Raw genomic sequence first — 16,717 nt, forward strand, 5'->3', positions numbered from 1 at the left:
GTTCAGAGAATGTTTGTATTCAGTCCATATTAGTGTGCTGGAGCTTTGGACCATCTACAATGCATTTCATGTGTTTCAGGACAAATCAGACCTCAGTGGTTCACATACTTACTGACAATGCCACCACAATGGACTACGTGAATAAACAAGGGGGAGCACATTTCAGGTTGCTCTGCCTAGAGGCGATCAAGCTGTGGCCGTTCTGCATCAAGGAGAATGTTACTCAAATAGCCGTTCATTTGCCTGGGGTTCAGAATCATCTTGGGGACCAATTCAGCATGTATTTTTTCCTGAGTCACAACATTCCGATGGTTGGACCTGTTTGCTACAAGGGACAACAGGAAATGTCATCTGTTCTGCCCTCAAGGGTGTATCAGTACAGGATCTGGGTCTGGGTCTTTTTGCAGATGATCTCCAAATAGATAATATCTTCCATCAAGACGGCATATGAAATGGCCTTGGCTATCCCCCCTCAATGGGTGCAAGATCTTTCTACAAGGACACAAGCCAAGTCAAGTGTTCCTCAAGGACGCTTCTATATTGGACATTTGCAGGGCTGCTATGTGGTCATTGATAGACAAGTTCATGAACCATTATGCCTTCACCACATCTTATAAGGTGGATTCAGGCTTTGGTAGGGTGGTCCCGCAGCCCTTGTTTAGGTAGACCCCAAGCCGTGGCTCCTGGCAGGCGGGGGTACTGCTTGTGAGTCACCTAAGTGGAATACACAGCTGCATTTACTTGAAGAAGAAACAGTTACTTATTCCATGACCTGCTCTCCATCTACTCTGCATCAGAGTCTTGTTTCTGAGCATTCAGTGCAAAAGTACTGAGGGAGAGTCAGGGTGGTACCACCGCATGTAGCTAACGGAGGGGCTATGGCCACAAAGCACAAGTGATACCCCTCTATGGGTACTACTAGGCAAATTTCTCTGGCTCTGGTGCGCTGGGCATCCCCCAAATGGAGAACACATCTGCATCACACCTTGAAGAACCACAGTTACAGCAAGTAGCTTGTTTCTTCAGCAGAAAGAAAGTAAAAGCAGTCTGATTGCATAAGGACATATTCACTCTCAGAGCCAGAGCAGGCATGTAAACCAAACATAAATCCAGGTTATATTATTACCTGAAAAGGAGGATGGCATTGTGGTTAAAAACACTGGACTGGAACTCACTATTCACGGCTTTGTTACAGACCTTGGGCAAGTCACTTATGACACTCACCCGGCAAACACTTGAGCATATGGGAAACTTTATTCATATGAGTAAAAGCATAACTTTAACTTTACTCATGCGAGTTAAATTCATATGTGCTTAAATATTTCCAGAATTGGGAACTAATTCTCTTTGTGCCTCAGTATTTCATCTATAAAAATGCAAATAAAATACAAATTTGGTACAGAAATTACTGGGTGAAATCCTTTGGCTTTCATTATACAACAGGCTAGACTAGATTATCGTAACAGTCGCTTCTGGCCTTAAATATCTATATCACTTCCAAACAGAAGTTCCGTGAGGATAAATTCACTCATGCATTATGGTGAAGGGAGCAATTTAAATAGATAGAGAATGTTCTTTCCAAACTAATGGATTATCAGTTAAAGATCTGAATGGAGTAAAATTAATTCTCCAGTTCAAAAATATTAATTACTAATATTTATATAATACTGGACATGTTTTGTAAAACACTATATAAACATTAACTAATTAATCCTCACAACACCCCCCCCCAAAGTAGGAAAGTAATTATATTCCCCACTCAAGAAATAGAGAAATTGAGAGTTTGAGGTGAGTATTAAATGATTTTCCCCAAGACCTAGGTATCAAGTTAATGGCAGAATTTAGCTCCTAGTCCTATGCTCATTCCATCTGATCATGCTGCCATTAACTCTGCACCATGTAATTATCTGTAGGTAAAACAGAAGCTATTCTTAATAAATGACAGTTAAGATAAACAATTTTAGAGGACCAGAAAATGCATCAGAATCAGATAGCCCATTTTAGTTTATGTCTAATTATACCTATAACCTGATATACCCATCAGTCATATGCCTTAATTGCCAGGCAAGATTACATTTTCAATATATCAAGACGACAGAATCCTCTGCAACATGTTGAATAAAATCAATCTTTTTTCTCCACAATCCACATAGAATCCACAATAACTCTTTGCAATTTTCTGTAATGAAAAGGCTAGAATAAAAGGAGAAGCATATGCATAATATACATTACTTTGCCAGATTCTTGTAATTATTTTCAACAAAATAAAATCCTTCCAAATTATGGTAAAGGGGAAATTATTCATCTTTGATAGATTTGGTCTGATCTCAGTCCATTATTTAGCAAACCATTCATATTCAGCGAAGCACATGCTTAGCTTTAACACGGACTTAACTACAACTTAACATTAAAGTCAAGAAGACTTAAGCACACACTTGGACACTGCTCAATTGGGGTCTCTATTAGTATACTGTGCAGTCAAGTTGATAAGAAATTACACGTAACAAGGTACAAAGTGTCTATTTGCTTTCCAGCAAGCAGGCAATTACACCTTGATTATTCTTTTCAAGAATACAGGGCAAAGCACTGAAGCAGGTTTGGTGAATGATGGCCCAACTGAGCACTCAGAGACTATATGAAGATCTATAAAAATAGCTACTGAGAAAGGTCTCTGGGAATGCAGAATTATACACCCAGCTGTCAGAGTCAAAGGGTGGGTCTGTTTCTTTGCTGGTGTAAATGCATTTGGTTTCTTGTTCTCCAGTTATAAGCCTTAAATTCTAAAAACCTCAAGAAAACATGGAGGAGGAGGAAGAGGAGAAAGCTTGCAGAGTGAAAAAATTCTCTTTTCACTCCTACCAGCTGATCCACCCCATCACTTCACTAACATTTTATCAGTTTAATTTTTAAACAATTTATTGGGTAACAGACCAAGTTTCACATTCAAGGATATGCTCATTTAGATTGTCTGTTGGCATCAAAAAACATTATGCCAAGTCCTCATTCCTCTGTCTGGCTGGAAAGCTGCCCTAATTAGACAGCTGGAGATTCCCCTTCCACAGGTGAATTTCTGGGTGGAATAAACCAGTCTAGAGCTCTAAGTTTTCCTCTCCTGATCCTTCCTCACATGTCTGTGTGGGCTGGAAGTGGAAAGTGATGTGGCCAAAGTTCAACTGCTGGTATAAACTTTGGGAAACTCCTCAGGTGCCTCTACACTTGCCAGGGGTGTGATTTGCAGCTCATGTACCTGTACCTGCATTTTACATAGCTGGCTGAAAATAGCAGTACACCATGGTGTGGGCTGCACCAGCCTGCCTGACCCCCTTGCGTACAAACTTCCTTGCCTACAAACCCGCTCTGAAGCCTTCATTGCCCTCTCCTCATGGATACTTTTAGCGAGCTAGCTACAGTAAAGCTAGCACCGGTAAGTCTACATGAGCTGCAAATCACACCTGTCTGCAGTGTAGCCATCTATACTGAAGAATCAACATTTTTCCATCTGCTTGGTCCATCCAATGTCACACTCCCTTTCAGACCAAACAGGGAATTACTATACTAAAACCTATCCAGTTTAATATTTACACTATTTAATTTACATTACTTAATTCAATATTATTATAAGTGTACATTCCTAATTTCATATATCAGCCTTTGATATGAGAAAGAATGATCTTTCAATCTATAAAAGCAAAAACTGATTTTACAAATCAGATATTCAAGCACTTCCTTGAAATTGTTCAATGTCTTTCTTCATGTAGGAATGATTTCATACGCTATAGGCAATGCTAATTCATCAACAATGATTTGTTCTAGGAATTGGTACAGGTTGCTCCAGGCTGAGATAATGCAAACAGTCAATTTGAATTAAATCTAAATTATATTATGAGAGAGCTATAAATTCAGGTAGGAAATGAGTGTGAGTGCGTAGATGTCTGGAGGTTTTCAGTGAAGCAAAGCTCTTTGTATAGTTGTTGAACCCGAGTTTTAATCTATAAATGAGGTGGTTACTTAAATTGAATTTTATCATGAGCCATGCACTGTGGTAACATCCTCTTTCAGTTTACAGAAACCTGCTGAGTGAAAAAAGGGTGAATATGTATGAAACACTACACCTCTCAAAATTCAGCATGTCTAGTTAGTCACGTAAAGGACTGATTAATTAAGTTTGTCAAAGAAAAAAAAGTTACCATCATACTAAATCCTCTTTGTGGATGTAGGGCTATTCTAATTACAAGCCATCGGCAAGAAATCAATTTATAGAAGGTCATTACAATTATTTGTAAGCCTGTAGAAAGCTTCCATTGGGTACTATATGCCATAGCGAAATGTTCTCAATGTCAGAAATTGCAGAGCTAGAGGAAACGTTGAATCTAGAATTCTCTTACAGCCTCTTGTATGTCTCCCAAGATTAAATTTTGAAGCACACTGACCTACATTGCTGAAGTTTTTGTTGAGTAAAGGAAGCGCCATTAGACCTCAACATTTGCCAACGGTTACCACACAGTTATTCCAGATATCTTCAATTATAAGTACAGGGGATAATTGTAGTAATCACAGATAATATTGTCTGGTAATTATAGACAAAGCTAACTTTTTTTTTTATAGTGATCTAATCATTTAAAAAAAGTCTAGTGTACTGTAAAATTCATGTGTTCAGGTTGAGAACCAAGTTCTTGCTTTACTCTCTGATGGTTTGAGTTCGGATGTGGCACTGGGCAAAAATCAAGAAATGTTTGGGTTTTTTTAAATGAACAAGACCTTAAATCAGCCTCCACTGAAATAATTAGAATGACTAAATCTTATGTTATTATTTAGTTTGCTTTTTAAAAATGACTGGCTCAGGGAACTAAGAGGACAGTGCAGTTGGCACGCCTTCCTCCACAGAACAAATAAGTCATCTATCAGTACTAATTCTCTTCTCAAAATTTGGAACTCCTGTAGGACACAGCAGAGGGCTATCAACACCAAAGTCTCATCAGGATGGCACATTACATCTTCTCTTTGATAAATTGATATTATAGGACCAAATTTTGCAGCTCTTCCTCATTTATAAACTTGGAGAAAAACATCCATTGACTTCAAAGGGAGTTCTGCTGATTAAAGGAGGTATGATGCAATCCACAGTGCATGGAACACTGAATGATGCTGGGGAAATACTAGCTATATTTGGCCCGTACCGGTTATTTAACATTTATACTGCAATAGCACCTAGTGGCCAGTATTTGCACTGCTTTTGTCCCCTTCATACCAAACAATGGAAGGGGAAAGATAAACTCAAAATCTGCAAACATTCCCCTGATTTGGAGTCTTCATAATCATAAAGAAGAGAAATTGCTGAAAAACTCAACCAAAAACAGAAGATACTTTGTTTATCCTAAACTACAGAAATCTATGGCATATTAAACTAGCATGTCATACTTTTTAAAGAGGGCCTATATGTTATATTTCTGAGCAATATATATACACAAGGCAATGTCTGAAATATATGAGAACTACAGATGCATAAAAGCTACATTGCTATTGCCACGCTAGCCTAAAATATTTATGAGATAATTTATCAGTAGAAGATGCAAGCTGGTGTTCTTCAAACTGTTTTCAATATTTACACTATAGGTAACAATAGCAAACATTTTATGCACAGGTTACAATATCAAGAATCTGTTTTTTGTTGTAGGTAAACTGACATAAAAGTGAAAAGTGCTGAAGTGATAAAAGGCCTAGATCTGAAATTAACATGATCAAGATGAATGTGGGTGGTACCCTGGATGCTATATTATTGCAACCTGTCTAGTTACATAACAGAATAAGAAAGCAACACAACTGATTTGCACTGTGCAGGCAGCCTGGCCCTCCTTCAGGGATAGAACCTTTTCTTCATGAATATATAACAGCACCTGTGGAAAGCAGCTATGATAAACCTACTGTGGCAAGGGCGGCCTATTCTGCCTTCCATGAGTGCTGCGCCCTTTTCGGCTATGCGGCAATGTGGCTGGGTGGGATCGGGGGCGGGGTGTGAGGGGGCCTGGTCCCACCCTCTGCCCCAGGCCCCAATCCAGAGACCCTCTGAGGAGTAACCTCAACTGCTTAGTCCGTGAGCTACTGCCGTCCCTGGGTTGCCTGTCCTTGGCCCCACTGCTCAGGGTCTACTTCCTGGAACCAGGGGGCAGGGGTCTTTCCTCAGGCCTCTGTGCCTAGGATCCCTGGCCATGCCTGGATAGGCTCCCCCTTGCCTCCAGTACCTTTGGGTTGTGGTAGCAGCAGCGATTGCTCCAAGCCCTGTAGCTGTGCTGCTCCGCTCCATTCCGTTCCTCCTAACTCCCTTTCAGCTGTCCCCATCTATCTGACCTGGAGGCTTTTAACTGCTGGGGCCAGCTCCCTGATTGGCCTCAGCTGGCCTAATCGCCCTGGAGTAGCCTCAGCTGGATCACCCAGGGAACAAGGATTTGTGAATCCTGGGGCTAATATAGATACCCTCCACTACTCTCCTGTAGCCATCAGGTCTGGGCCCTGTCACACTACGCAGAAGTATGGGTTTCTAATGCTTCGTTCATGAGACTTTGGACAAAAGTATGGCTGCCTGGGGTGAGCATGTCAGAAACAAAGGAAGAAATGGTTACTTACCCTTTTGCAACTATTCTTCGAGATGTGCTGCTCATGTTCATTCCAAGTAGGTGTGTGCGTGCCACATGCACAGTTGTTGGAAGGTTTTTCCCCTAGCAATACCAGTCAGGTCAGTGCAGACGCCTCCTGCAGTGGCGCCTCCATGGCATTGTTATTAGGACCCTGACCACCCTCTTTGGTTCCTTCTTGCCAGCTAGCTCTGACAGAGGAGAAGGCGGGTGGGTCTTGGAATGGACACAAGTAACACATCTGGCAACTAGCTCCTAGTTTTTACAATGTAATTTGGCCCCACTTGACACAAGTTTTCCATTTCTGCTCAAGAGAGGAGTGAAATGAGGATAGGTCCTGGATTGGCAGTTGGATTTACCATCTTACACCCATAACGGCAATACTTAGCTTTAAATATATTTTAGACTGCTTCAGTCTTTAAAAGTAGTTCTTAGCATACTCATCTATGGATTTCATACATAACCATTCTCATGTACTTACTAAAAGTGAGCACTTGTAACCACTTTTCTTTTAGAAAAAGATTTTTATTTGAAGATAAAAATGTGAGTGCAGTGCTATATTTATAAAACCGGGTAGATAGTAAAGAAGAATGAAGTACCACACAGCATAAATGCAAAATGCAATTTTAAAAGGGAATCAGACCATCTGTGTATAACATAGCATCTCTTACACTCAAACAAACATGACAAGGCTGGGTAGTCTCACTCTGAATGCAGCTTTGTGAAGGGGAAGAGAAGGCTTGGAATTCATGGAAAGTACATTATCTCCAATGAGCAGAACTAGTTTCCTACTGACTCATCGTCAGGTTCTCCAGGGAAGAAAGCCAAGTTCAGACTGAAGCTATTTAAGTTAAGCAGCAAGGAAACCACAGGAAAGGGATGAGTTGGGACTCTATCCAGTGTCTACTGGATTACACAAAGTGAGAGGTGGGTATGCTACTTGATCACAGTATTTTATTCCTGAGTGGAAACTGGGAAACCTTTAGACTTTCCTTGTAATTTCTTTTTCAGAGGTGCCTTCTTCTCTTCCTTTCCAATAAAAAGCCAGATACCAGAACACCTAAGCTAGAGGAAGGCATAGGATGGAGTGCCTCCAGCACCCAATATGTACTGCTATCTCTCAGTATCTACAGCGGTGGAATGTTCATTTTGCTTCTCAAATAGAGGTGATTGCATAGAACTAAAAAGCACTGGAGCTTCTAATGTTCTAATCCCATATGTCAATTAAAACCAAAACATTTGGTTTCAGCCTCTGCTGAAAACTTTTAACTACTTGTATCTGCAGCCTTGGCTGTGCGAAAATCAGTGACTGTAAAATGCAGACTTTAAATCTAGCCATGCTTTAAGTACAATTAAAATATAAAAAAAATACTGCTCTCCTTTTCTTAGAACAACTCCCATAGTTACCTCAAAGTCTTCAAAGGCAAGAGGTGCCACGGAGAAGCCGCAGCATCTCCAAAGTACACGTGGGAGCCTCTCTCAGCAAAGAGAAACTACTTTTGAAAAATAGACTGCAAATTTACTTACAGTCATGCTGCAACACAGCTGTTTCTTCAAGAAGTCATTGAGACTTCAATCCCAGCCATGGGGAATTCAGAGGCAAAGATCCCACACTGTAGACTGAACTAGAAGGGAAAAGCAGGTTTCAGCAGACACTGCAGCTTTAGGATCCAAGGGACACCAGTGCTGGTTTATTAATTTTTAAAAAGTTAAAATTCATTTTAAAGTAAAGAAACACAGGAAAATATTTTGTTTCTGTTATTCTCTCCCACCTCCCAGCTATACTGATCTTGGGAGCCTGTACTTCTAGTGTTGCCGTTATTCACAAGTGGCTAGAAGGTTTGTTACGCAATCAGATCATTCCCTTCTTGCAGCCCACTTTGTTTTTTTCCTCGAAAACAAACCTATGGCATAGTGGCCATGATCAAAATCCATATATTGTAATACACCCTACCACCAGGAGAGTTTGGATCCTCAACCTAACACTGCTGCTAAGGTCTGTCTCTAGTTAGCAGACGTGCACTATTAAGGGGCAGGGAGAACACACACATACACAGAAATATTCCATGCTGGACATCGTCATTGATGCCCAACAAGTTCACCCAACAAGAAAGCTGGTCCCAGTGGTCAGAGACAGCAGAGTCCACCCCTACTGCATCTCCCAGCCTGAAGCTGAAAATTCCTTATGAGGGGACAAAAAGCACAGACCTACTCTTTCTTGCAGTGCGGTGGACCCTGCAGCCTATCCTCTCCCAGAAATATTACCCCTCACTTAGGACTTGATCCAAAGAGAATCAATGAGGGTGTTGCCATTCTATTCTATTTCAGAGAGAGGTTCTTAGGCTGTGTTCATCACCATAGCATCTGAGCACCTTCCAGCAGTGCATGAAGCAATATGACTACACATCTGTCGTGTGTTTGTTCTTGCACCCTCTCCCCAGAGGTTGTGTGTAGTAGAGTGTCTTGGTTCAATAGCATGTGATTTTGTTTTGTTTGGTTTTATTTATTTTTCTCCTTCAATGGGAACAGAATCAAGCCTTCAGTGGACAAAAGGTAGTTCTTTATAGGAGAGAGGATCTTGAATCATTTTCCCTTCAAGTGCTTGCAAAAGGGAGTAAAACCAGATGGGAAAGGGACTTAGATTGTAAGGTCTCTGGGGGCAGGCAAGGACTGCTTTTGTTCAATGTTTATACAGCACTTAACACAATGATTTAACTTGGTCTCCTAGGTACCATGGTAATATACATAAATAAATAACATTCAAAACTCAAGACAATGAATAGCTGATTCCAAGGCCTGTTACAGTAAAAACAAATCCATTGATTTCCCTGCAACATTCTGGATAAACAAGACTTGCTCTGTCTTTAAAAGAGTATCCTAAGATTTTAAGAAGAAAAATGTTATTAAAGCTGTGTTTACAATCAATGAATCAGCATGATCATCAGCTGTCAGTGCTAGGATACCAGTAGGAAACCCTTCCCCTCTTCTGCTTATAATCCAACAGCTGTGAAATATAGCTCTCTGATTACAGTATCTAGGGTCCCATTACTGGGGCGGGGGAATGTGTATTTTGTGGCCCCTGGATGTCACACTATTTTAAAAAAAAAACACCACAAACTTCCAGGATCCCAGAGGCTAGTTAGGAAAAGTCTTGGATTTTAGGAGTTTAAAAAAAAAAAAAAATTTGGCTACTGTGTCAGTAGTTTGCTCTGATTTATAATTTATATAAAAGGACAAACTCTCCCCCATCTGCTGCTATTTCACTGCTTAATATTGGATATCTTTGTACATATTTTCATAGAAACATAGAATATTAGAGTTGGAAGGGACCTCAGGAGGTCATCTAGTCCAACCCCCTGCTCAAAGCAGGACTAACCTCAGCCTTTCTGACAATATTTTGGGGCAGTGGAAGATCATTTGTGGAGGCAGATGTCCCCTCTCCCCCCCCCCTCCAGTAGTGCAAGTTCTGCTGTGAAATATGACTGGTTAGTTTTATTATCCTTGACAAATATTGCTTTAACTGTTTGTGTGAAATCTGTAGAAAGGCTTCATTCTTAAGCCAGCCAAGCATTTGAAATCTCTGAGGAACCTGAAATGTTATTCAGAGTTCCAATTCCACTTTATCCAGCACATTGTACATAAACTGGTATGCTTCTCAGAGGCCTATGCAACCTGTATGTTGAGAGTCCATATAGTTTTAGTTAGTGTTATTTTAGCTGGCAAATGTGACTCAGGCTATTCATTCCCTTTGCAGACTTTTCATTCCTGCTCTTAAGTTATGCATGGTCATAACTTCACTAGCTGAAGTGAAGGAAGCAAAATCATATGGACTGTGTTTTCAGTATGGCATATTATAAACTGGCTCCAGAATTAGTTTGCTGAATGTGCCAGTAATTTTACAACTGCCATAATTCTAAATAAATGCACAGGTCAAATATCTCCAAACCCTACGTTTTCTTTACCTTCCATTTTATAATTTCAATAGGACACTTCAAGTATGTATTTTCTAGAGGACTGGTGACTTTTCAGGTTGAAGTATGTTAGCTTTGTGCCTCCTAGAACATCTCTGGTATGCAATAAACCCCATAATGCAATGCCTCTGATGTGTTATTGCTTGTGAAAGAAGTCAAAGAAATCTTCATTTGCCTTTTAGCTGAGATGGTTTCAGGGATGGAAAGAGTCTGAAAAACACTCCAAGATATTTCATTTCAAATTATATAATTAATTAATATATTTGAAGTGGTGAAAGGTCTCAAAACGGTGTATTTGTCAAGCTTGCTTCTTCTCTCCCATATCTATCTATAAATATAGATAGATAATGGAGGAGTGGTATTGAGTATTTCATTATAGTGCAAATTAGATGATGACAGTTGGAAAAAGACTGAGAGCTAACAATACAAAAACTCACCGTAGTGTAAGGACCTGAACTATCATATGAAATGGGATACAAAGGTCTCCATTTCCTGTTCTAATTTCACCAACAAAAGAGAAATACAAGTCTATAGGTCTCTAAAAACGTAACTTTGTTGAATATGGATAACTGCAAGAATGAGGTGGGCTTTGCTTGCTCCTCATATCTAATTTTCAGCTGCCATACCTTGACTGCAGGTTTTAGTAACCCTTTGTCTCCTGAAAGATGCCAGCAAGAAATAATATCCCTTCAGATATATTACCTTTTGTCCTTGATAACTTTCTACCATTCTCTGAACCAACCACAAATAAAATCTACACAGTGTGACTGAGATGCAAGCGGAAATCCAAAGACTGCTACCATATTAGAGAGAGGATATTTTTGTATTTTTCTCATTTGTCCTACATACACTTATTGTACACATCCAAAGCCTGTAACTCGGCCACAGATGAGGGAGCTGGCATTCTTCTGTGAGCTGTGTTCTTTGGAATTTGAGCCTGAAAATGAATCTCCAGGCAAACTGAAATCTTCAATGATTATCCAGTCCTAATAATACATAATATGCTATGCTATACAGGATACTCCCTCTGGAGGGCCTGCATGATGCACTTAAAAGATGAATAAGACTAAAGTGAGAGAAAAACACAAGCCTGGGGTGGGAGGGGGGGAGAGGGGGTTCGGGAAGGGGGGGGGGAAGACACACAGGAGAGGAAGCAATACAGAAGAGAGCTAGCAGATTCATTGTTGTTCATCTGACTAGAAGTTTGCAGTTCAGTACACTGTAGCAGGAAATCAAGTAAACCTGCCAGGATTAGTTCAAGTTTGAAGATGAAGAATTCTCTCCTTGGATGGGGGTGGGAGGGAAACAAAAGCATCTCCTACTGCTATAATACAGATATCACAAGAGTCTACCTTCCCCTAAGTTGGAACCAGAAAATGGGCCTCTTTCAAATTTAGATCCCACCAAAGCTATAGGATCACAGGATGGTGAATATATCACATAGCTGTAACACATTCCTTGGTTTTCTAGCTGCTTTGTTAGCAACCAACTGGTTAGGATTCCCAAGGGATCCTATACCAGTTGAGTGCAGGATGTTCCCTCGTACCCATGACTCATAACCTACTACGAAACAAAGGAGGCAGTAGATACTTCATGTAGAAGCTGGTTGGATTGGCTTTACGCCGACTGAGAATGCCCGTACACTGGAGCAATTCTCAGAGGGCTGTGACCCAGGGACTTCTTGATGCCAGCTGGCAGAGGTCCTGGGAAATACATAGGGTTTTACAGGGATTCCTTGGGTCAGATATATGTTTATTAAGACCACCAAAAAGTGGCATGCAAAGTCTTTATTTAGAGCCAGTAGATCACTGGTCATCATAATCCTTTCAATAACATTTAAGGAGTTAAGTATCCATATTGGAAGTTATGTTCTCAAAACCCGGGAGTTAAGGCAGATGAATAGGAGGTGACATGCCTCAGACAGATTCCTTTCAGGCTGGGGATTCTCTTTGTTATTGTTTGCCTCACAATGGGGGCCTTTTTGCATACTAACCCAATGGTGATTAAGAGATTATGAAATCTACAAGAAAATAGTATTGGGGGGGGGGGGAGGTGAAAAAATCAGTAGGGGGTGTCTTGTGTGTGAGGAAGGGCAAAGAGTTAGTTTTATATATCAAGGAATGCAAAGAAAAATACACAGGACCCTTCACTGAGGAGGCCAGCGAACAGTGGGTTTGCCATACAAACGGATGGTCCCAGACAAGCCTGGCCTAAAATCTGCATATTAAACTAATAAGAAGGGGTGGTTTTATTTTGAGGAAAGAGGAGTTCATTATTTTATAACAGAAAAATAGTAAATATAGAGATGGTCTAATGGGAACTCTCTCTCACAGAGCAAGTGGTGCCCAAACTAGGTATAAAGTTGTAATCAAGCAATCATTAAGGCTATTTCATGGGTGGGCTTGGCCGAATTCAATTTATCTTATTAACAGACAATATCAATGTTTATTTTTGACCATTTTAAAGATTTGTATTGATTTAAATCTTCAGTTACCCAAAATTAGCTGTTTATTTTTTGAATCATTATCAATTTAAATTTTCACAGTTAAGGGAAATTATGAGGTAGTCAGACCACAAGGCAGATTAGACAATAAGTATTTAATGACTGTAGACCTCAATTTAAAAAAAAAATTAAAGCTTTATAACTGTTAAAACACAACTTCTCAGCATCACGTCACAATATACAAAGTAAATCAAACTAAAGTTTTCAAGCAGATTTTTTCTTTTGCCTATCTGTAAATTTTGATCATCATCAATGGAAATATTTTTCATGTTAGTTTGTGCATGTATGGTGGAATCAACATTTACCAATACAGATAGACATTTACAGGTATAATTTTAACCACTTAGTAATGAGTGTCTAGATTCTGTTGCATTCAAGGAACAAATATACTGACGTGTAGAAAAAATGTAATTCAAATCATATGTGGTGCCTACTTTATACCTAGATCAACATTCATGGAAAACATGCAAGGAGAAACCAACTTAATTTGCAGTGCAGGAACAAAGAAACTAAAATGTTTTCTGTAGGTGATGGAAGGATTAAGCCCATGCAAATACACAAGAAAAAAATTCTGAAGTACTGTGAATGCAATTCCGTACATTTGTCCTCAAGTGTAGTCCTGTTCAGACAGCAATGACATTTTCCCCCCTAGTTTCATTCTAATCACTACCATGATAATTTAATATATAGAACCACACATATTGTAAATAGAAAACCCCGGGATTTGTGTCAGGGATCTGTATTTTGTACACATGAAGATTAAAAAAATTGATAGCTCTGCAAATTGAAGGTCTCTTGAGAATTGATGCAAACAAAATCTGCTAAAAGATTTCAAGCTGGAGTTGCCGAGTTGCCAAATCAAAAGCTATTTATCTTTTCCATATTTTTACTGTGTTCTAAGAAACTTTCACCATGAGCTTCAATTCAGTTTTAGTTGACAACCTCTGCCCAAGGAAATAAATTCTCTCACAATTCACCTGTTTGAGTGACATAACAGGCAATCCCACGGGAAGCCAGAGTATTAGAGTGCTTCTCATCACTACAGCCCCATGCTAATTATTTTCACAGTGGTTGATACCACCACAAGCCATTTCTAGCGCCACAAGTCATGATTAAATGTAATCCTTTCAAATTATTCTCCACTGTAACTCTGGAACCCAAGCAGTGACATAGGTTGCAGGTTAAGGAAGGATTTCAGCTTGACCATGGCATTGTTCCATGACTGGGAGGCAAAACACATCTATAACTCTAAATTCTAAGCACTGAACAACTGCTCTGGATTGTACATCTCAATGATCGGTACAATATAAAATTCCACCTTTACTTCAATCTCTTGTTTATCTTCTGGCTACATGCTTTGATACATTGTTTTCAGCACTGCTTGTCTGATGTACAAGCTGACAGGGTAAGTAGAAAAGGGCAGAAAGGACAAACGGTGCTGTTAAGTAATTTAACCTCATCGGCAGCATTACTGTATCCAAAGGGATAGTTATTACTTTGTGAATGTGGTCACAGTACATTAATTACAGTGGATTCTGTGAACAGCCATGAGATAAGCTGGTTTATCCTTTTTCAAAACCTTTTTGCTTTAGTTTATTTCAACAGACTGGATTTACACCATTTTTCTTGTGTTGATTCCTTAGGGTCTATGATCGATGACTAAAAGCAAGTATAATAATATCATTTCTGCAGTTTCATTTTGAAAAACATTATGGCTCAAATTCCATTTTCAATTATATCCATTTAAATCCATTAATGCATATGAGGTCAATGGCTTTACTCTGGAATTGAACCAGGATAATTGAGAGTAAAATTTGCAGAACCAGTCAGCAAAGTAATAAAAGTTAGAGATGAAAGAGAATTGAAGTCAACTTACCTATTGTATCAGATCCTCATGCACTACAACTTCTTCTCAGCCTGAAGAAAATCTGACCTGTAGAAGATGAAGCAGTAAGTTCTCTCTTCTAACAAAATACTGACCTATACTTCATAAAACTTTAGATCAGGTTAACAAATATCAAGCTTTTCAGAGGAAAAGTCTTACACAAGGAGTTGAACATCATGGAGCCTTTTGCTGCTTTCTACTATAGATATTTGCATTAAAGTACTTTACATATTAAAACATGAACGACTAACATAGCATTTCCAACCAGTGGCCCATCTTTACTAAGAATTGTAATTGAGATCAATGGGGGTTTTGCCAGAATGAAGAATACAGAATTGGACCTTCAGGGGTATATTGAGGGAGAGATTGTCAAAAGCACCTAACACCCATTGACTTTCAATGGGATGCATATGCCTAAATTCTTGAGGTGCTAGGTGTTCTTCGAAAAATCTCCCTTCAAAAGTTTGACGTAAAAATATTGTAAACAATCCTGTGTCATACCTGGCTGCCCAGAATACCTCACACACTAGGACTCAAGACCTGTAGTTGACCACAATTCCATGGCCCCAGCTAATATGCCAGAATTCAGGGCTGCCCACAAAAAGCAGGGTGGATCCTAACATGAATTAATAACAAAGTAATGCTGAGCAGATTCTTTCCACCTCTCTCTCGCCTAACCTTTGTTCATTTCTAAAAGCTCTGTAATAACTTCTCACAAACTATCAAAAAGGAAGGAGGAGGTAGAAGGGAAGAGGAAAGGAAAATAGAGAGAGAGAGAGATGGAGCGAGGAATGATTTTATTATAGTAATTCCACCTTTTGCAACCTACCCCTCAGAAAACTACTCAGACTAGTTCTTTTAATTTTTTGTTTACACGTTTTAATTGGAGTTGGTAAGGGCTGTAAATATAGAGATTGATCTTCACTGTTTTTAACCAGTTTTACACCCAGTGAGGTTTTGCTGAAATCACTGGAGCTGCACTAGTGTAAAGCTGGGAACGATGACGATTTGGTCTGACATGTTGCAGTGCAGGGAGCTGTGAAGCTGATAAGGCTATGAGGTACGTGAACATAGAAATAGCCAAATTCAAACCAGCTAATTTCTTATCCAGACATATTTTTCCAGGTACCAGAGTTATTCAGGGAGGTTGGGATATATCTGTCCAACAAAGAACCAGATACATTTTTGACTGATATTAAAGAAGGCATCAGTAAATATCTGGGAACCTATCTAAGGATCAGGAGAAGATAGCCCGGCTAATTGCCAATGCCTCCTTGTGGTAGATGTCCATTGCAGGTACTCATTATGGAATGGATATGGTGAGTGGATAAAATTTTCAGGTTCAGTGCTCCTACATTTACAACAGGATGTCAATACCCCTCCTGTCTAGCACCCTCACATGAGGCGGATATGACAGGGTCCCAGCAGCGGGGTGGCTGGTACCCGACTGGAAAGGTAAAGGGCTGATGGCAGCCCTCTTAGTATATGGAAAGGATTATGGAAACAGTGATGACTTGCACTGTCCAATTTATTTGCCAGGTACTCCCAGATATTTAAGAGATTAAAGTTGAAGCCTAATTAAAACCCCATCCATTGCCTTCTGGGAGTGTGGTGGTGTGATGTTCCCCTACCCCCAACCTGCAATCTTGACTGGTGAGTAGCTGCATCACCCCGCTCCCTCACTGCATGGTCCCGTCTGCTTTGCTCTGTGGGCCACCCACTCCTGGGT

General features: G+C 39.9%; 1 protein-coding gene across 8 annotated transcripts in view; it reads right to left on the reverse strand.

Annotated features, from left to right (window-relative positions):
- LOC137167650 (poly(rC)-binding protein 3-like) overlaps window positions 1-16,717 on the reverse strand; it is a 490,543-nt gene that overhangs the window by 383,944 nt on the left and 89,882 nt on the right. For all 8 annotated transcript variants that reach the window (XM_067569882.1, XM_067569883.1, XM_067569874.1 and 5 more), the window contains exon 2: window positions 14,980-15,036. The gene's annotated coding sequence lies outside the window, so the exon portion shown is untranslated. The remainder of the gene's footprint in view (window positions 1-14,979; window positions 15,037-16,717) is intronic.

The sequence above is a fragment of the Emydura macquarii genome, unplaced genomic scaffold, assembly GCF_026122565.2.
Source record: "Emydura macquarii macquarii isolate MOO-44397 ecotype Brisbane River unplaced genomic scaffold, CSIRO-AGI_Emac_v2 contig_2948, whole genome shotgun sequence".
In the NCBI taxonomy this organism is placed as follows: domain Eukaryota; kingdom Metazoa; phylum Chordata; order Testudines; family Chelidae; genus Emydura; species Emydura macquarii.